The 15,876-nt window shown below is 48.2% G+C and overlaps 1 long non-coding RNA gene across 1 annotated transcript; it reads right to left on the reverse strand.

The window, feature by feature from the left end:
• Window positions 1-7,608: 7,608 nt before the first annotated feature.
• LOC140065793 (uncharacterized) lies at window positions 7,609-11,016 on the reverse strand. Its single transcript, XR_011848050.1, has 3 exons — window positions 10,849-11,016; window positions 9,936-10,177; window positions 7,609-7,795 (listed from the first exon to the last, which is right to left on the reverse strand). It is a non-coding gene; the product is annotated as an uncharacterized lncRNA (long non-coding RNA).
• Between the last annotated feature and the right edge of the window lie 4,860 nt (window positions 11,017-15,876).

Raw genomic sequence — 15,876 nt, forward strand, 5'->3', positions numbered from 1 at the left:
AAGAAGCATTACCTCTGGGAAGTAATTAAATAATCAAAAATAACATCTTACAGGCCAGGTCTGTAAGGATCAGTGCATCCCCTGGACCACCGCGGAAGGTGGTACTAGCCGACACTTGGGACCGGAGTCTAAGTGGCACCTGGCCTTCACCAGAATCCGCCGTAAAGCGGGATGGACTTGCTGCGGCAGGGTACCACCAGGTTGTTCCACAGGTGCGATTAGCCCGCAGTGGCAGCCGAGGTTGAGGTACCTTAATGGAAGACAGTCTCGTGGTAGGGTCCAGGCACAGGGTCAGGGCAGGCGGCAGAGATGCAGGGTCAAGTCCAATCTGGGGTCAGCAACGGGAGGTCCAGGCAGATGGGAACGGGAACACAGGCACACGGGACACAGGAACACAGCAATGCAGTAACACAGGAACACAGAGGGACTCCGTGGAACGCAGGAATACACAGGAACGCAGGAATACACAGGAACGCAGGAATATCGCTTGGAAACTTTCTCTTGGGCTACATTCACACGATGTATGCCCGCCATACCGTAGTACGGCGGGCATACAGCAGCGCTGTGGAGAGGAGCAGGGGATGAGCGCTGCTCACCCCGCCCCTCTCCATAGGAAGATAAAGAGCACGGCGCCGTATCACGGGAAAGCATAGTACATGTCTTATCTTTTCCCGGGCTACGGAGCGGTACGGTGCCGCACGTGTGTGTACAGGGCCGTGAGTCCATAGAAGTGTATGGGGGACGTATATCGGCCGTACATACATTGGCCGTTGTGGCAGGGTGGCTGCCACTAGAGAAGCTTTTGGGCATAAAATGTGCATTTTGCCTTATGAAAAGCTGAGTAGAAGACAGACCTGGAAAAAGTTGGGTCTGTCTAATTAAGTTGATTAGTTTTCAGCTGGAGGGGCTGCACTAATACATGGGGCAGACTTCACACTGGGCTCCACCCTGGGGAAGAGACAGGCTACGGCAAAGGCCTGTGGAGCGGTGGCAGTCAACTGTTGCTGTGTTTTTGGGGTGGCTGGCAGTAGGCCAGCACCTGGTGAGGTAGGGAACCTCGATGTTTAGTTAGTGCCGAAGAGGCTTAGGTATTATTTTTATGTTTTGAGTTTGTGTACTGCCAAATAAAGCTGGCTGAGGCCAGTCTTAAGCTTACTCACATTGTGTGAATTCCCTGTGTGTGCTGGTCGTCTGCTTAGGAGACGACGATCCCCGGAGCTAATCTCCTACATATGGTGGCGGTATGCTGTGGCATGGAAATCAGCACACACAGCGAGATTTAAAGGGCCAGTAACCCTCATGTGAGAGACTGTTGTTCCTGCTGCTGGAGGCGCTGTGGTCACGGGAAGATTTGTCTTGGTGTGAGAGATATACAGAGACTGCTTGTTTGCTGTGGGAGTAATCCCCATGGGTCCGATGGATGAGTTCCAGAGACGCTGGCGGCAGATGATGTGGGAGGACCTTGGAATGCCAGAAGCCATTCGGGTTATGGAGACCCCAACTGCCAAGGCGAGCGGATCCCAGCCGATGGTTCGAGATGTCTGTGATCGGTCTGCAGTTCCTGAGGAGAGGTTGCTATGTGCCGTTGCCGGGGGCAACCGACGGGAGCAGCTTTGCAGATGTCTACGGATGAACCGGTGTGTGGCGGAATGTCCTGCGGCCAAGTGGCCACGTGTTGCAGCGTGTATGCAGCAGCGCAAAGATGTGGTTGCTAGGGGCAACCAACGGCGACAGCATGCGGCTGTGCCATGTGAGGTCAGTGCACCTCATTGTCCTCTGGTCAGGAGACCAGAGAAGTTGCCAGTCAAGACCTGTGAGATGATAGTGGGTGGAATCCCGCTGTTGGTGGAACTGGACTGTTCTCAGGATGTCTCCAGAGTTAAACCGGACATCTTATTGTTCCTGAAGTACCAGCCAGGGAAGGGTAAGACTGTCTGGATTGACTTTGAAAGTGATATTGTGATTGTGACACATAAGCTGGAGATTTGTGCAGATCTGGAGGTGGAGTTCATCCTGGGGAAAAACCTCCCTTTTTTCTGGGACTTGTGGGAAAGTATTCCAAGTAGTGGGAATAGCTGCTTTTCCTGGGAGACCCCTCTGACATCGGATACAGTCCCAATCTCCCCAAAGGACGATCTGGAGAAGTCTCAGCGACCTGAGGTGATGGTGGGTGGAGTCTCAACAGGTTGCAGTCTGAACTGTGACCAAGGGGTCTTGATCCCACAGAAGGAGACTCTGCCACTGAGACTGATAAAGTCTGATGGACTATGTGATGATGATAATATTTGTGATGCCTTAATTTCTGAAGTTAAACCAGAAAAGTGTAATGTTGTGCATAATCTGCCTCTAACCTGTGATTATAGTGTTAACTGTGATTATGTGACACTACCTGTAACATGTGACAATTCTGCAATGCCGATAACATCTGATAGCGTTACAATGTCTGTTCAGAATTATGCAGAGTGTGAACTAGGTGCAGCCCTAGATACTGAGAGAGTTAGCTCAGAGGTGCCCCTAGAGGTTGTGAGTTGTAATGACACAGGTAGCGAGCCTGAGATGTGTAATGTAGCTAATGGCAGTTCAGATAGGGATACCGCCATAGCAAGGGCTGGTGAAGATAATGAGATCCTGATTGTTAGTGGTTTCCCTTCAGCCCAGAGTTACACAAACAGTGAGTGTGAACAGAGCCCTAGAGAAGCAGCTACTCGCTCAGAACCTGCAGGAGGTGGGGATAGCCTGTGTCAGCCACCTGTGGAGGAGTCTCACATCAGTGTTCAGGAAATGTCAGGGGGAGACCAGACATCTGATACACCTGAGGCTTCTGAGGAGATTTATGTACTGAGTTCGTGTGTGAACAAGGCCAGAAGAAGCATCAATAAACTGAGGCGTCATGTGAATACTGGTTTGCGGAATAACTGGTATAAATGCTACAATTGTCACGTGTCTTATAGAAGAAAAGATGACCTAAAGAGACATATATTACAGAAACACGAGTTGAAGATTGATATCTCGTACTGTCCTTTCTGTGATACAGTGTTTGCAAAGAAAAGTGAATGGGAGGTTCACATGTGTACGTGTTCGGGGAACAAAAGAAAGTGCCAAAATGGTGATGCCGACCTCCAGGTGTGTTCTGTCGTGATGTGGCACCAGAAGTGTCCTAGGAAGGAGACCAGGCGTAAACCAGACCCCTGTACACCTGCTGATGAACCGCAGAATACGCATGATGGCGTGCTGACTGAAATTGTGTGTGAACAGGGTGGAAGCGCCACTCTAAATCATACACCTACGGATGAGGGGACCCCAGATCCCCAGAAGGTGGTGGAACATGTGATGCACCAGCCCTTTGGTAGTTCTGCCTGCAGTGTGGTGAGTGCAGTCTACAACTCTGTGAGGGAAGGTCGCCCATGCATCCGCAGTGATCGTGATGTTGCTGAGAAGGAGGAGAAGCCCTTGACTGACGTTACAGTGACTGGATCAAGGCCTCTCATAGGCATTCTGGAGCCACCGGTTGCCACAAGTAATGACTTTGCTTGCAAAGGTTTGGGGAAACAGGAGTCCAACCTGGCTTTTCTTCAGCAGCCAACTGGAAAAGCCGTATTGAAGACAAATACAGTGACTGGTGCCCGAGACACTGTTGCAGGTGCGACGTCCGATATATTGGGCTGGGAAGCTGGTGCAGTACAAGGCGGTGTGGGTGTGACTAAGTCTGTAGTCTCAACCGTCATGGCCACCCAAGTGGGATCGCTTATAACCAGTAGTCTGAATACAGTCTTGGGAAAATCCGAAGAATGGGTTAATGGTTACCCCCCGAAGACAGGTGAAGAGCTGTCTCAGCCTGCTGAACCTGTGGAGAAGGTTGAAGTGGCGCCAAGTCTACAACAAAGGGACCAGCCGAGTTGCTGTGTACGTGTGGAAGCTCTGTCGTCTCGTCTCTGTCATAGTGCATGCCAGCATTCTCTGGGCAAGTGGAGGAATACCCAGATGGGCCCTACAGAGACTCCAGGACAGCTGCACCCAACGGTAGATTTGCCTGATCATCTGAAGAGCGAAAGTGAAGATGGTCTGGATGGTGAGAAGTGCCTTGAAGATATACCGGGTGATGACTGCAGTGGATGTGAGGAGACGGTGTCTGATATAATGTCAACAGAGCCCTCGAAATTCCTACACAGGAAAGACTCGGTGAAGACTGAGGTGTTGGCCAGCAAGGCGTATGAAAGACTGACCGAGGAAGAGGTTAGCCAGGAACCTAGTGCAAGCCATGAAGAGCTTAAGGCTGCCATTGTGGAAAGTCCATGCCAGGACTTGGGTCCGAAGTGTTAGCTGGAGGTGATGAGGATGATGCTGATGTTGAGATGAGTTTCACCTACACCGAGAGCGGAGGTTGTGACCTCAGAGGTAGCAAGCGCACAGCTTTGCAGACATGTGACCAGAAGCTCACCAATGTGAATCGTGCCCTGGTTCTGAATGGTAATGCCCCCTTCAATGACAAAGAAGGTGCCGAAGCTGAAGACTGGAAAACGGGCAAACCCGTGCGTGTCGTGTGCAATGCTAAGGGGAAAAAGCACAGTGCATATGCACAGTGGATGGTAACCGGTGTGACGGCATCCACAAGGTGATGAAGAGATGGGGCCTAACCATGCCAAGCCCTGAGGGGTATGTGGAGTCTCCAGTAAAAGGCAAGAGAAAGAGGAGAAGAAAATCTATCATTGTTAATAGAGACATGATTGAAGATGATCAGTTGTGTGAAGGAAGAGATGCTGGGACTAATTTTGAGCTGTCTGTGTCTCCTGCAGTTAAGAAAAAAAGCTGTCATTTTCCAGGTATAGAAGATGTAGTAGATAGTAAGGTCTCTGCAGTGCTTTTAGGAACCGTAGGGATTAGACCCCAATATAGGAGCTTTGACCCCGGAGGGAGAATTAAGCTTATTGATCAGGCCTACGGCCTTGATCACAGGGGGAGGATATGTGGCAGGGTGGCTGCCACTAGAGAAGCTTTTGGGCATAAAATGTGCATTTTGCCTTATGAAAAGCTGAGTAGAAGACAGACCTGGAAAAAGTTGGGTCTGTCTAATTAAGTTGATTAGTTTTCAGCTGGAGGGGCTGCACTAATACATGGGGCAGACTTCACACTGGGCTCCACCCTGGGGAAGAGACAGGCTACGGCAAAGGCCTGTGGAGCGGTGGCAGTCAACTGTTGCTGTGTTTTTGGGGTGGCTGGCAGTAGGCCAGCACCTGGTGAGGTAGGGAACCTCGATGTTTAGTTAGTGCCGAAGAGGCTTAGGTATTATTTTTATGTTTTGAGTTTGTGTACTGCCAAATAAAGCTGGCTGAGGCCAGTCTTAACCTTACTCACATTGTGTGAATTCCCTGTGTGTGCTGGTCGTCTGCTTAGGAGACGACGATCCCCGGAGCTAATCTCCTACACCGTATATACGTCCCCCATACATGTGTGTGAATGTAGCCTTAGGCTGTGAGGCACAAAGATCCGGCACAGCAGGAAGGGAGGTGCCAGATTATAAGGTGGAGGTTTTCAGCCAGCACACCAATTAGCGGTGCCCTTTAAATTTTTGGCAGCCCTAGGAGGCCCGGACGTGCACACTCGGCAGTCTGGAGAATAGCAGGAGGCGGGACCGGGGAGTCCGGCGCAGGGGCTTCAGCAGGGGCACAAGGAGGACCACGGGTGCGACAGCGATCCGAGGCAGGGATCACTGGAGCACACGTGATATGGACTTTACATCCAAAGGTATTTGGCTAGCCAAACAGAAGGGTTAAATTATTATTATTATTATTATGTTTAGCTCACATTTTATGAAAATCTGTTTCACCTGTATCTCTTAACTGTTCACAATTTATAAACTCTAAGATGTTTACCCTTTCTTGTCTTGCATCTGTTAAGTAGCAACCAGGTTTTGTCTGTGTCTGTTACATTTCAAACACAATTCAAGTGTATCATATGCATGTGGCCTGTGAACACACCCTAGATCTAGTAATTCATTATTTTACTGTGGAGGCGGTTGAGATCTTTTTGGAAGAATATTTTGCTGTGATCAGCTTTGAACCTTATTACCATGGTGCAGTTCAGAATTATACATCACACTGGCCTCATGTGGGAGAACCGCATCTGGGCTGAGCTGGGAACATTTAACATAACAAGCAGCCCCAAGATGAATCATAATCACAGATTATTCCACTATAGCTCTGTAATAGGTTAAACGTTCCAGGACAGATGGCTGCAACTCATGCTTGAGGTACTAAGCTGTGTAGCAGTTTCTGAGTCATATTGATCTTTTACTTGTATTTTACTCAAATTTAGATTCATATACCATAAACATGTGAATTGTGACATAATCCCATTTGAACAAGAAAATCCTGAAAGGTTATCTTTGCAACATCCCTGCCAACGCATAGGCGGATTGGTAGTTGCGAATAGCGCCTTCCTCAGCTCAGAAGCTGTTAGGGAGATTGATCACCTCTCTAGAAAGGTTCTAGAATCTGAGTTTTGTGTAATTGCAGTTGTAGATACTGCCTAGCAAGGTAACAGTTAACTGGTGTATGTAATTATCCAATGATGTGTCTATGAACCAGCCCAGCCTGCATCTATTATTGCTGTTCAATAAAGAATTGTAAGTTGATTTGCACAACGTTGCCTCTATCTAATCCCTGGATACGGCTGCTTACCAAGATGGGCTTCCCCATCCATCACCCAGGGACTCATCTTACAGACAATCAGGGGTTGCCCCAGGGAGAAACCACTGCATCAGCCTCTCCCTCCATATTTCTAGTTGAGAAAATTGTAGAAGTACCGTGTTAGCCGGGAAAAATAAAAAATCTGTGTAAAAACTACAAAAGTGCTTAAGGAATGATACTTTATTGGCTAACAAGAAAAATTATATTTGGTACAAGCTTTCAGGGCACACAGGCCCCTTCTTCGGGCATGCTTCATTTGTAACCCTGCCTGAAGAAGGGGCCTGTGTGCCCTGAAAGCTTGCACCAAATATATTTCTTGCACACACCACCTGCTGGAGACCAGCCAGGCTGTAGGTCAGCCCTGTAGGTCTCCACTGGTAACTCCTGCAATCAGTGTCATAGTATATAAGGCTGGAAAAAGACTAAAGTCCATCAAGTCCAACCTTTAGGAATGAAGCAAATGATTTTTCCCCATAACCCGTGATATTTTTGCTCTCCAGAAAGTCATCCAGGCCTCTCTTGAACATGTACATAGAGTCCGCCATAACAACCTCCTGCGGCAGAGAGTTCAATGGTCTCATTGCTCACACAGAAAGTAATCCCCATCAGTGCTGGCACCTATTGCGGGTGTTGCACTTCAATTGCTGCTGGCAAAACCAGTCATTTTCTATACTGCCATCACTGGTCATGATTATGTATAAGTTAGGGATGTCATAACTGAACTCTCACCCCCACTGGTAACATTGTTTACCCTTAAAAAAAAAAAAAAGCCATCATGGGGAGTGTCAATCCTCAGTAAAATGGAGAAAAAGTTAGCGATGAAGGTCATGCAAAATGTATCTTAGGTCTACTAACTGTTATTACTGAGTTGAGGACAAGATATACAGACCAACAATTTGCAACATTTATTAAAAAATTGGAAATTCGATGTTGTCGATTCAGAGTGAAGTAAAGGAATGTGGGACAAACAGGACTTTGACCCAGGTCACGTTTTAGATTGACAGAGCCGTTACATTGGTTCTTACACCATAAATATGTCCTTCACATTGAGGATAGACGACACAATCTGCGAATCTCTTGATGTCTTGGTAATGGTTGAGAAAGGTACCCTAATAACAAAAAAACATAGTAAAATGACAGCAACAAATATCCTGCTTAAGTTTGATAGTTATCATCCTGAAATAGTGAAAAAAGCAGTCCCATGTGTTAGGCTTAGTTCAATAAATAGTGATAATGTAATTTTTGTTACACAGGCAAAAAAACTAAAAGAGAAGTTATTACAACGAGGACACACAACATTTTTGATAGCAGAAACATACCAAAGAACCGCTAACCTAAAACATAAAACGCAAGGGATTTGTGTGGGAATTGTAATTTTTGCAGTAATATGATAAAAAAAAAACATTCATGTTGGGGGAGTGTCGAATGATATTCGTTGTAGTAATATAACATATAACATTGCTTTCTCAATGTACATGTCTTCTTTTATTTGTATACTAAATAACACGTGGACATGTATTATTTTATGATGCACTTAATGTAGTGGACAGGAGTATAGGAGTTTGGGAAAAAGCAGCAGCTGTCCTCTTACCCAGGTGTGAGATATGCCTGTGCAACACCTTGTTTGTATACCGGTCCAGTGGAAGAAGCCTCTTTCAGTGTTTGGATAATAGTGGTGGGACTAGTGCCCCTTGTCAGGCTCCAGGGATAGGGGACCTCTGGACCACCGTGGTCAATGACGTAAGCCGACACCTGGGACTGGAATCTAAGTGGTACCCAGTTTTCACCAGAGCCTGCCGCAAAGCGGGGTGGACTTGCTTATGCGTCCTACCACTAGGTCGTTCCACAGGTGCAACTTTGTCCGTGGTGGCTGCCAAGGCAAGGTACATAGACGAAATCGTAGTCGGGGACAGGCAGGAGGTCCAGATGGGCAGCACAGGATCAGAGTCGGGGACATAGCAAGAGGTCAAGGCAGGCAGAGTGGCATAGTTGGGAATGGAACCAGGGTTACTATGGGAAATCACAATAACAGCACTGGGCATGAGACAAAGCTTTTTCTAGGGCACAAGGCACGAAGATCCAGCAGGGTTTTCAGGGAGAGGCAGGTTTATATGGAATTCTGGGAAATGGCCATCGCCAATTAACGATGCGCTGGCCCCTTAAACCTGCTGAAGCCATCGTGCGCCCTTGGACACGTAGAGGCATGTAGAGTGGGGACAGGTAAGAACAGCGGGCACCGCAGGGAAGAACACTGGTGAGCTTGCGACCCGAGATGTGGGTCATGGGAGCACCCGTGACACCCCTTAAAACTTTATGTGTTGTTATTATGGAGCCTCCACCACTAATAAATTACAACAAAATTACAGGACACGATTGTGGTCAATCCATGAAAAACAGACCGTGTGCTTGTTGTATTTCACGGCCCAATAATAGTGCAGACAATGGGATTTTTTACCTCATAGTGATATATGATCTAAGAAGTCCCATTGAAACAGCAGTGCTGCTCTGTAATCATAATTATTGTTTGGCGCTACAGCGCCTTTCTAAGCTTCAGTATAATGTATGGGTACAATATGATTTTTTTCATGCATTAAGAGGGGAGAAATCGGTAATAGCTCTTGGAATGATTGAAATTTGTGTGTATTGTTTTCAAGTAAGGGTTACCTGTTTTGTACCTTGGTGCCTGTGGAATATTTTGTTCCTTGTGCTATATTTGCACTATTCATCCTGATTATCTGGATACGCATGGCCTTCGTGCCTTTTACATGTTCCGGATTAAAGAAGGTGCTAAGACAATATTGACATAACCCAACACCCTTACATTATGAGAAGGAACTAAACACCATTAATTTAATCATTGCACACCTTGTAAGGTGCACAATGATTGGGAAATATCTTATGCCTATAGCATATAGAAATTGGAGCATAAGTGCTGTAATTCCATTGTCAAGGCAGTGGTTCTTCAGTTCTGTCATCATTTTATAAATGAGATGTCATAGTGCAAAGAGTGGTATGCAGGTACTGTTATTGCACAGTGCAAAGAATATTATACTAGAACTGTGTTGTTGTGCAAAAAGTACTGGTGCTGTGATGAAAAAGTGTAAGAGTAACTTATTGGTACTGGGAACAGTCTACTTCTGCTGTGATAAAACGGTAAATAGTATGTTGCCAGTGTTATAGTTTAGTGTAATGGGGAAATGCATTGTATGCTGATGCATGGTGTACACGCGTATGATGGTCTTCGCATACCCTCTGCACCCCCGTATTTGGAGGCTCCAGCTTCCTGATACATTCAGCTTTTAGCAGGAGAGTTATGCGCCAGATCCTGTCTAGAGTAGAATTGCCCTGTGACTGCACCAGTTCTTTGCACAGGCTTTAGGTAGTGCGCAAGTTCAGGGGAGGAATGCTTGGCCCACTCCACCACCGGGCATGCCCCCTTCACACCTCTCCATACCCACTTGGTGTGGTGGTGGTATAAGGAAGGACATAGGCTGCCGAAAAGGAAGATATAATGGAAACATGGAAGTTAACATTGAATCCATATCATAAATATCATATCATTAATATGGTTATCCATATCATAAAACCGCTATATCATAACAGAAAACGTTCACAGGTTTAAAACGACAGCCTCCAATCCAAAGCTTTTATAGGATCATCAGACTATTCATATTTCAGAGGGTTCCCATTGACACAAGGTCTCATTAAATTATTTTATGTAATTAATTTAATTTATATTTGGTTTCAACCTTGACATTTGCATTATTAGTACAATGAGCTTTACTTTTGAGTTTTAGACTCACCCGCTGTCAATGGAAGGATTTTATCTTAACTACTTTCAATAGAATAATACTTCTACACAAGCTTAATGCACTGGCATATGGAGACAGTGACAGGTTCCAGAGTTTTAAGGAGGCACTTGGTGGCCTGAAAGTGCAGGGGGAGCAAGGAGGTGTAGACAGGTCTGGAATATGATTGTAACTCCTGCTCTGGAGTCTGCAATTCTTCCTGTTCAAGCAGGGATGCTACACTGAACAGTAATCAGTAACTACTGTAATCTACTACACCACAAAGAAAAAATAAACAACTACACTATAAAACACCTACATAGAAATTAAAAGGTAATCACCTGGCAACATCGCAGTGGGGCACATTTACTTACCCGGTCCCTCGGAGTTCCCGAAAGTGCATTGTCCGTCCAGAATGCACTGTGCTGTAATTTACTAAGATCGCGCGCCTGATATCCTGCATGTGTCGCTTCCCCTCTCAGGTCCCCCGGAGTTCACCTTCTTCTTCATGATGCATGTAAGTGCTTGGCTTGCAAAACAATTTTGAAGTTAATTCCCGCGGTTTGTCAGAATCCGTCGGATTGTCAGACAACCCGCCCCCCGATTTCTGTCCCATAAAAGCCGGCCCAAAATCCGATCGCATGCGCCAAAACCCCCTTTTATATCCCTGTCCGAGCAGTGCAAAATGCGGAATTTCCAACGAAAGTGCGGTCCGCGGGGCCCTTAGTAAATCAGTCCCAGTATGTCTACAGATGAAAGTGCAAAGAGATCCACTCAAAGAGGTTGCACTGTATATATAGTGTGCTGTGTGTGCAGGATCTGATTCATTAGAATTGAGTCTTTATTTGTGCATGCATTCACACTTTTACACATACACAATTCTGCTGCATTCAAACTTTCAAGCACACCCAGCTCTTCTACAGAGACTTCCTCCTTGTAATTGAAGTACCTGAGGCATGTGATCAGTCACATGCTTGTGACCAGGGGCGTTGCTAGGGTGGTAAAAGAACCGGGGCACGGGCCCCAATGCATGTGTATGGCACTTTCAGTAATGCCCCCTTCTGTACATAACCCCTCACATGTGGTTGTGCCAATAACAAGGTTACTTCTGGTATATACAGCTACAGAGAACAAAGGAGAAATCCCCATCACCACATCTTATGTTCCTCATTGTCCCTACATCTTTGTTCCCTGACAATGTTATCCTGCTGCTGCCCCTAACAATCTCCCCAAATACTGTAAGGCTGCGCTCACACCTTTGTCTTGCATTTAAACAAAACCAGGTGCGTGTTACCCATCACATGTGTATTACTGGAAAATATATGTGATCAAACCGAGGCCTGTCCTAGTGCCATGTGTGAACGCGCTCCAAGAAATGTCCCCCACACAGCCCCCCCATAAGTAATGTCCTCACACAGCCCCCCAGTAAGTAATGTCCTCACACACAGTCCCCCAGTAAGTAATGTCCTCACACACAGTCCCCCAGTAAGTAATGTGCCTCACACACAGCCCCCCAGTAAGTAATGTGCCTCACACACAGCCCCCCAGTAAGTAATGTGCCTCACACACAGCCCCCCAGTAAGTAATGTCCTCACACAGCCCCCAGTAAGTAATGTGCCTCACACAGCCCCCCAGTAAGTAATGTGCCTCACACACAGCCCCCCAGTAAGTAATGTGCCTCACACAGCCCCCCAGTAAGTAATGTCCTCACACAGCCCCCCCACTAAGTAATGTCCTCAAACAGCTTCCCAGTAAGTAATGTGCCCACACAGCCCCCCAGTAAGTAATGTGCCTCACACACAGCCCCCAATAAGTAATGTGCCTCACACAGCCCCCCACTAATTAATGTCCTCACACAGCCCCCCAGTAAGTAATGTGCCTCACAAACCCCCCTAGTAAGTAATGTGCCTCACACAGCCCCCCAGTAAGTAATGTGCCTCACACAGCCCCCCACTAAGTAATGTGCCCCACACAGCCCCCCAGTAAGTAATGTGCCCCACACAGCCCCCCAGTAAGTAATGTGCCTCACACACAGCCCCCCCATAAGTAATGTCCTCACACAGCCCCCCACTAAGTAATGTGCCTCACACAGCCCCCCAATAAGTAATGTCCCCACACAGCCCCCCAGTAAGTAATGTGCCTCACACACAGCCCCCAGTAAGTAATGTGCCTCACACACAGCCCCCTAGTAAGTAATGTCCCCACACAGCCCCCCAGTAAGTAATGTCCCCACACAGCCCCCCAGTAAGTAATGTGCCTCACACAGCCCCCACTAAGTAATGTGCCTCACACACAGCCCCCCCACTAAGTAATGTGCCCACACACAGCCCCCCAGTAAGTAATGAGCCTCACACAGCCCCCCTGTAAGTAATGTGCCTCACACAGCCCCCCTGTAAGTAATGTGCCTCACACAGTCCCCCCAGTAAATAATGTGCCCCCACACAGCCCCCCAGTAAGTATTGTGCCTCACACACAGCCCCCCCAGTAAGTAATGTGCCTCACACAGTCCCCCCAGTAAATAATGTGCCTCACACAGTCCCCCCAGTGAGTATTGTGCCTCACACACAGCCCCCCCAGTAAGTAATGTGCCTCACACACAGCCCCCCTGTAAGTAATGTGCCTCACACACAGCCCCCCAGTAAGTAATGTGCCTCACACAGTCCCCCCAGTAAGTAATGTGCCTCACACAGCCCCCCAGTAAGTAATGTCTCCACACAGCCCCCCAGTAAGTAATGTGCCTCACACACAGCCCCCCTGTAAGTAATGTCCCGACACAGCCTCCCAGTAAGTAATGTGCCCTCACAGCCCCCTAGTAAGTAATGTGCCTCACACACAGCCCCCCAGTAAGTAATGTGCCTCACACACAGCCCCCCACTAAGTAATGTGCCCCACACAGCCCCCCACTAAGTAATGTCCTCACACAGTTCCCCCAGTAAATAATGTGCCTCACACACAGCCCCCCAGTAAGTAATGTGCCCACACAGCCCCCCAGTAAGTAATGTGCCCACACAGCCCCCCAGTAAGTAATGTGCCTCACACACAGCCCCCCCATAAGTAATGTCCTCACAGCCCCCCAGTAAGTAATGTGCCTCACACACAGCCCCCCCATAAGTAATGTCCTCACAGCCCCCCACTAAGTAATGTGCCTCACACAGCCCCCCGAGTAAGTAATGTCCTCACACAGCCCCCCAGTAAGTAATTTGCCTCACACACAGCTCCCCACTAAGTAATGTGCCTCACACAGCCCCCCGAGTAAGTAATGTCCTCACACAGCCCCCCAGTAAGTAATTTGCCTCACACACAGCTCCCCACTAAGTAATGTGCCTCACACAGCCCCCCACTAAGTAATGTGCCTCACACAGCCCCCCACTAAGTAATGTGCCTCACACAGCCCCCCACTAAGTAATGTGCCTCACACAGCCCCCCAGGAAATAATGTGCCTCACACAGCTCCCCAGGAAATAATGTGCCTCACACAGCTCCCCAGTAAATAATGTGCCTCACACAGCCCCCCACTAAGTAATGTGCCTCACACAGTCCCCCAGTAAGTAATGTGCCTCACACAGCCCCCCAATAAATGTGCCTCACACAGCCCCCCAGTAAATAATGTGCCTCACACAGCCCCCCAATAAATAATGTGCCTCACACAGCCCCCCAGTAAATAATGTGCCTCACACAGCCCCCCAGTAAATAATGTGCCTCACACAGTCCCCCCAGTAAATAATGTGCCTCACACAGTCCCCCAGTAAGTAATGTGCCTCACACAGCCCCCCAGTAATTAATGTGCCTCACACAGCTCCCCAGTAAATAATGTGCCTCACACAGCTCCCCAGTAAGTAATGTGCCTCACACAGCCCCCCAGTAAGTAATGTGCCTCACACAGCCCCCCAGTAAGTAATGTGCCTCACACAGCCCCCCCCCCCAGGAAATAATGTGTCTCACACAGCCCCCCAGGAAATAATGTGCCTCACACAGCTCCCCAGGAAATAATGTGCCTCACACAGCTCCCCAGGAAATAATGTGCCTCACACAGTCCCCCAGGAAATAATGTGCCTCACACAGCTCCCCAGGAAATAATGTGCCTCACACAGCCCCCCAGTAAATAATGTGCCTCACACAGTCCCCCCAGTAAGTAATGTGCCTCACACAGCCCCCCAGGAAATAATGTGCCTCACACAGCCCCCAGTAAATAATGTGCCTCACACAGCTCCCCAGGAAATAATGTGCCTCACACAGCCCCCCAGTAAATAATGTGCCTCACACACAGCCCCCCAGTAAGTAATGTGCCTCATACACAGCCCCCCAGGAAATAATGTGCCTCACACAGCCCCCCAGTAAGTAATGTGCCTCACACAGCTCCCCAGTAAGTAATGTGCCTCACACAGCTCCCCAGTAAGTAATGTGCCTCATACACAGCCCCCCAGGAAATAATGTGCCTCACACAGCCCCCCAGTAAGTAATGTGCCTCACACAGCTCCCCAGGAAATAATGTGCCTCACACAGCTCCCCAGTAAATAATGTGCCTCACACAGCCCCCCACTAAGTAATGTGCCTCACACAGTCCCCCAGTAAGTAATGTGCCTCACACAGCCCCCCAATAAATGTGCCTCACACAGCCCCCCAGTAAATAATGTGCCTCACACAGCCCCCCAATAAATAATGTGCCTCACACAGCCCCCCAGTAAATAATGTGCCTCACACAGCCCCCCAGTAAATAATGTGCCTCACACAGTCCCCCCAGTAAATAATGTGCCTCACACAGTCCCCCAGTAAGTAATGTGCCTCACACAGCCCCCCAGTAATTAATGTGCCTCACACAGCTCCCCAGTAAATAATGTGCCTCACACAGCTCCCCAGTAAGTAATGTGCCTCACACAGCCCCCCAGTAAGTAATGTGCCTCACACAGCCCCCCAGTAAGTAATGTGCCTCACACAGCCCCCCCCCCCAGGAAATAATGTGTCTCACACAGCCCCCCAGGAAATAATGTGCCTCACACAGCTCCCCAGGAAATAATGTGCCTCACACAGCTCCCCAGGAAATAATGTGCCTCACACAGTCCCCCAGGAAATAATGTGCCTCACACAGCTCCCCAGGAAATAATGTGCCTCACACAGCCCCCCAGTAAATAATGTGCCTCACACAGTCCCCCCAGTAAGTAATGTGCCTCACACAGCCCCCCAGGAAATAATGTGCCTCACACAGCCCCCAGTAAATAATGTGCCTCACACAGCTCCCCAGGAAATAATGTGCCTCACACAGCCCCCCAGTAAATAATGTGCCTCACACACAGCCCCCCAGTAAGTAATGTGCCTCATACACAGCCCCCCAGGAAATAATGTGCCTCACACAGCCCCCCAGTAAGTAATGTGCCTCACACAGCTCCCCAGTAAGTAATGTGCCTC

Source organism: Engystomops pustulosus, chromosome 6, assembly GCF_040894005.1.
Source record: "Engystomops pustulosus chromosome 6, aEngPut4.maternal, whole genome shotgun sequence".
Lineage (NCBI taxonomy): Eukaryota > Metazoa > Chordata > Amphibia > Anura > Leptodactylidae > Engystomops > Engystomops pustulosus.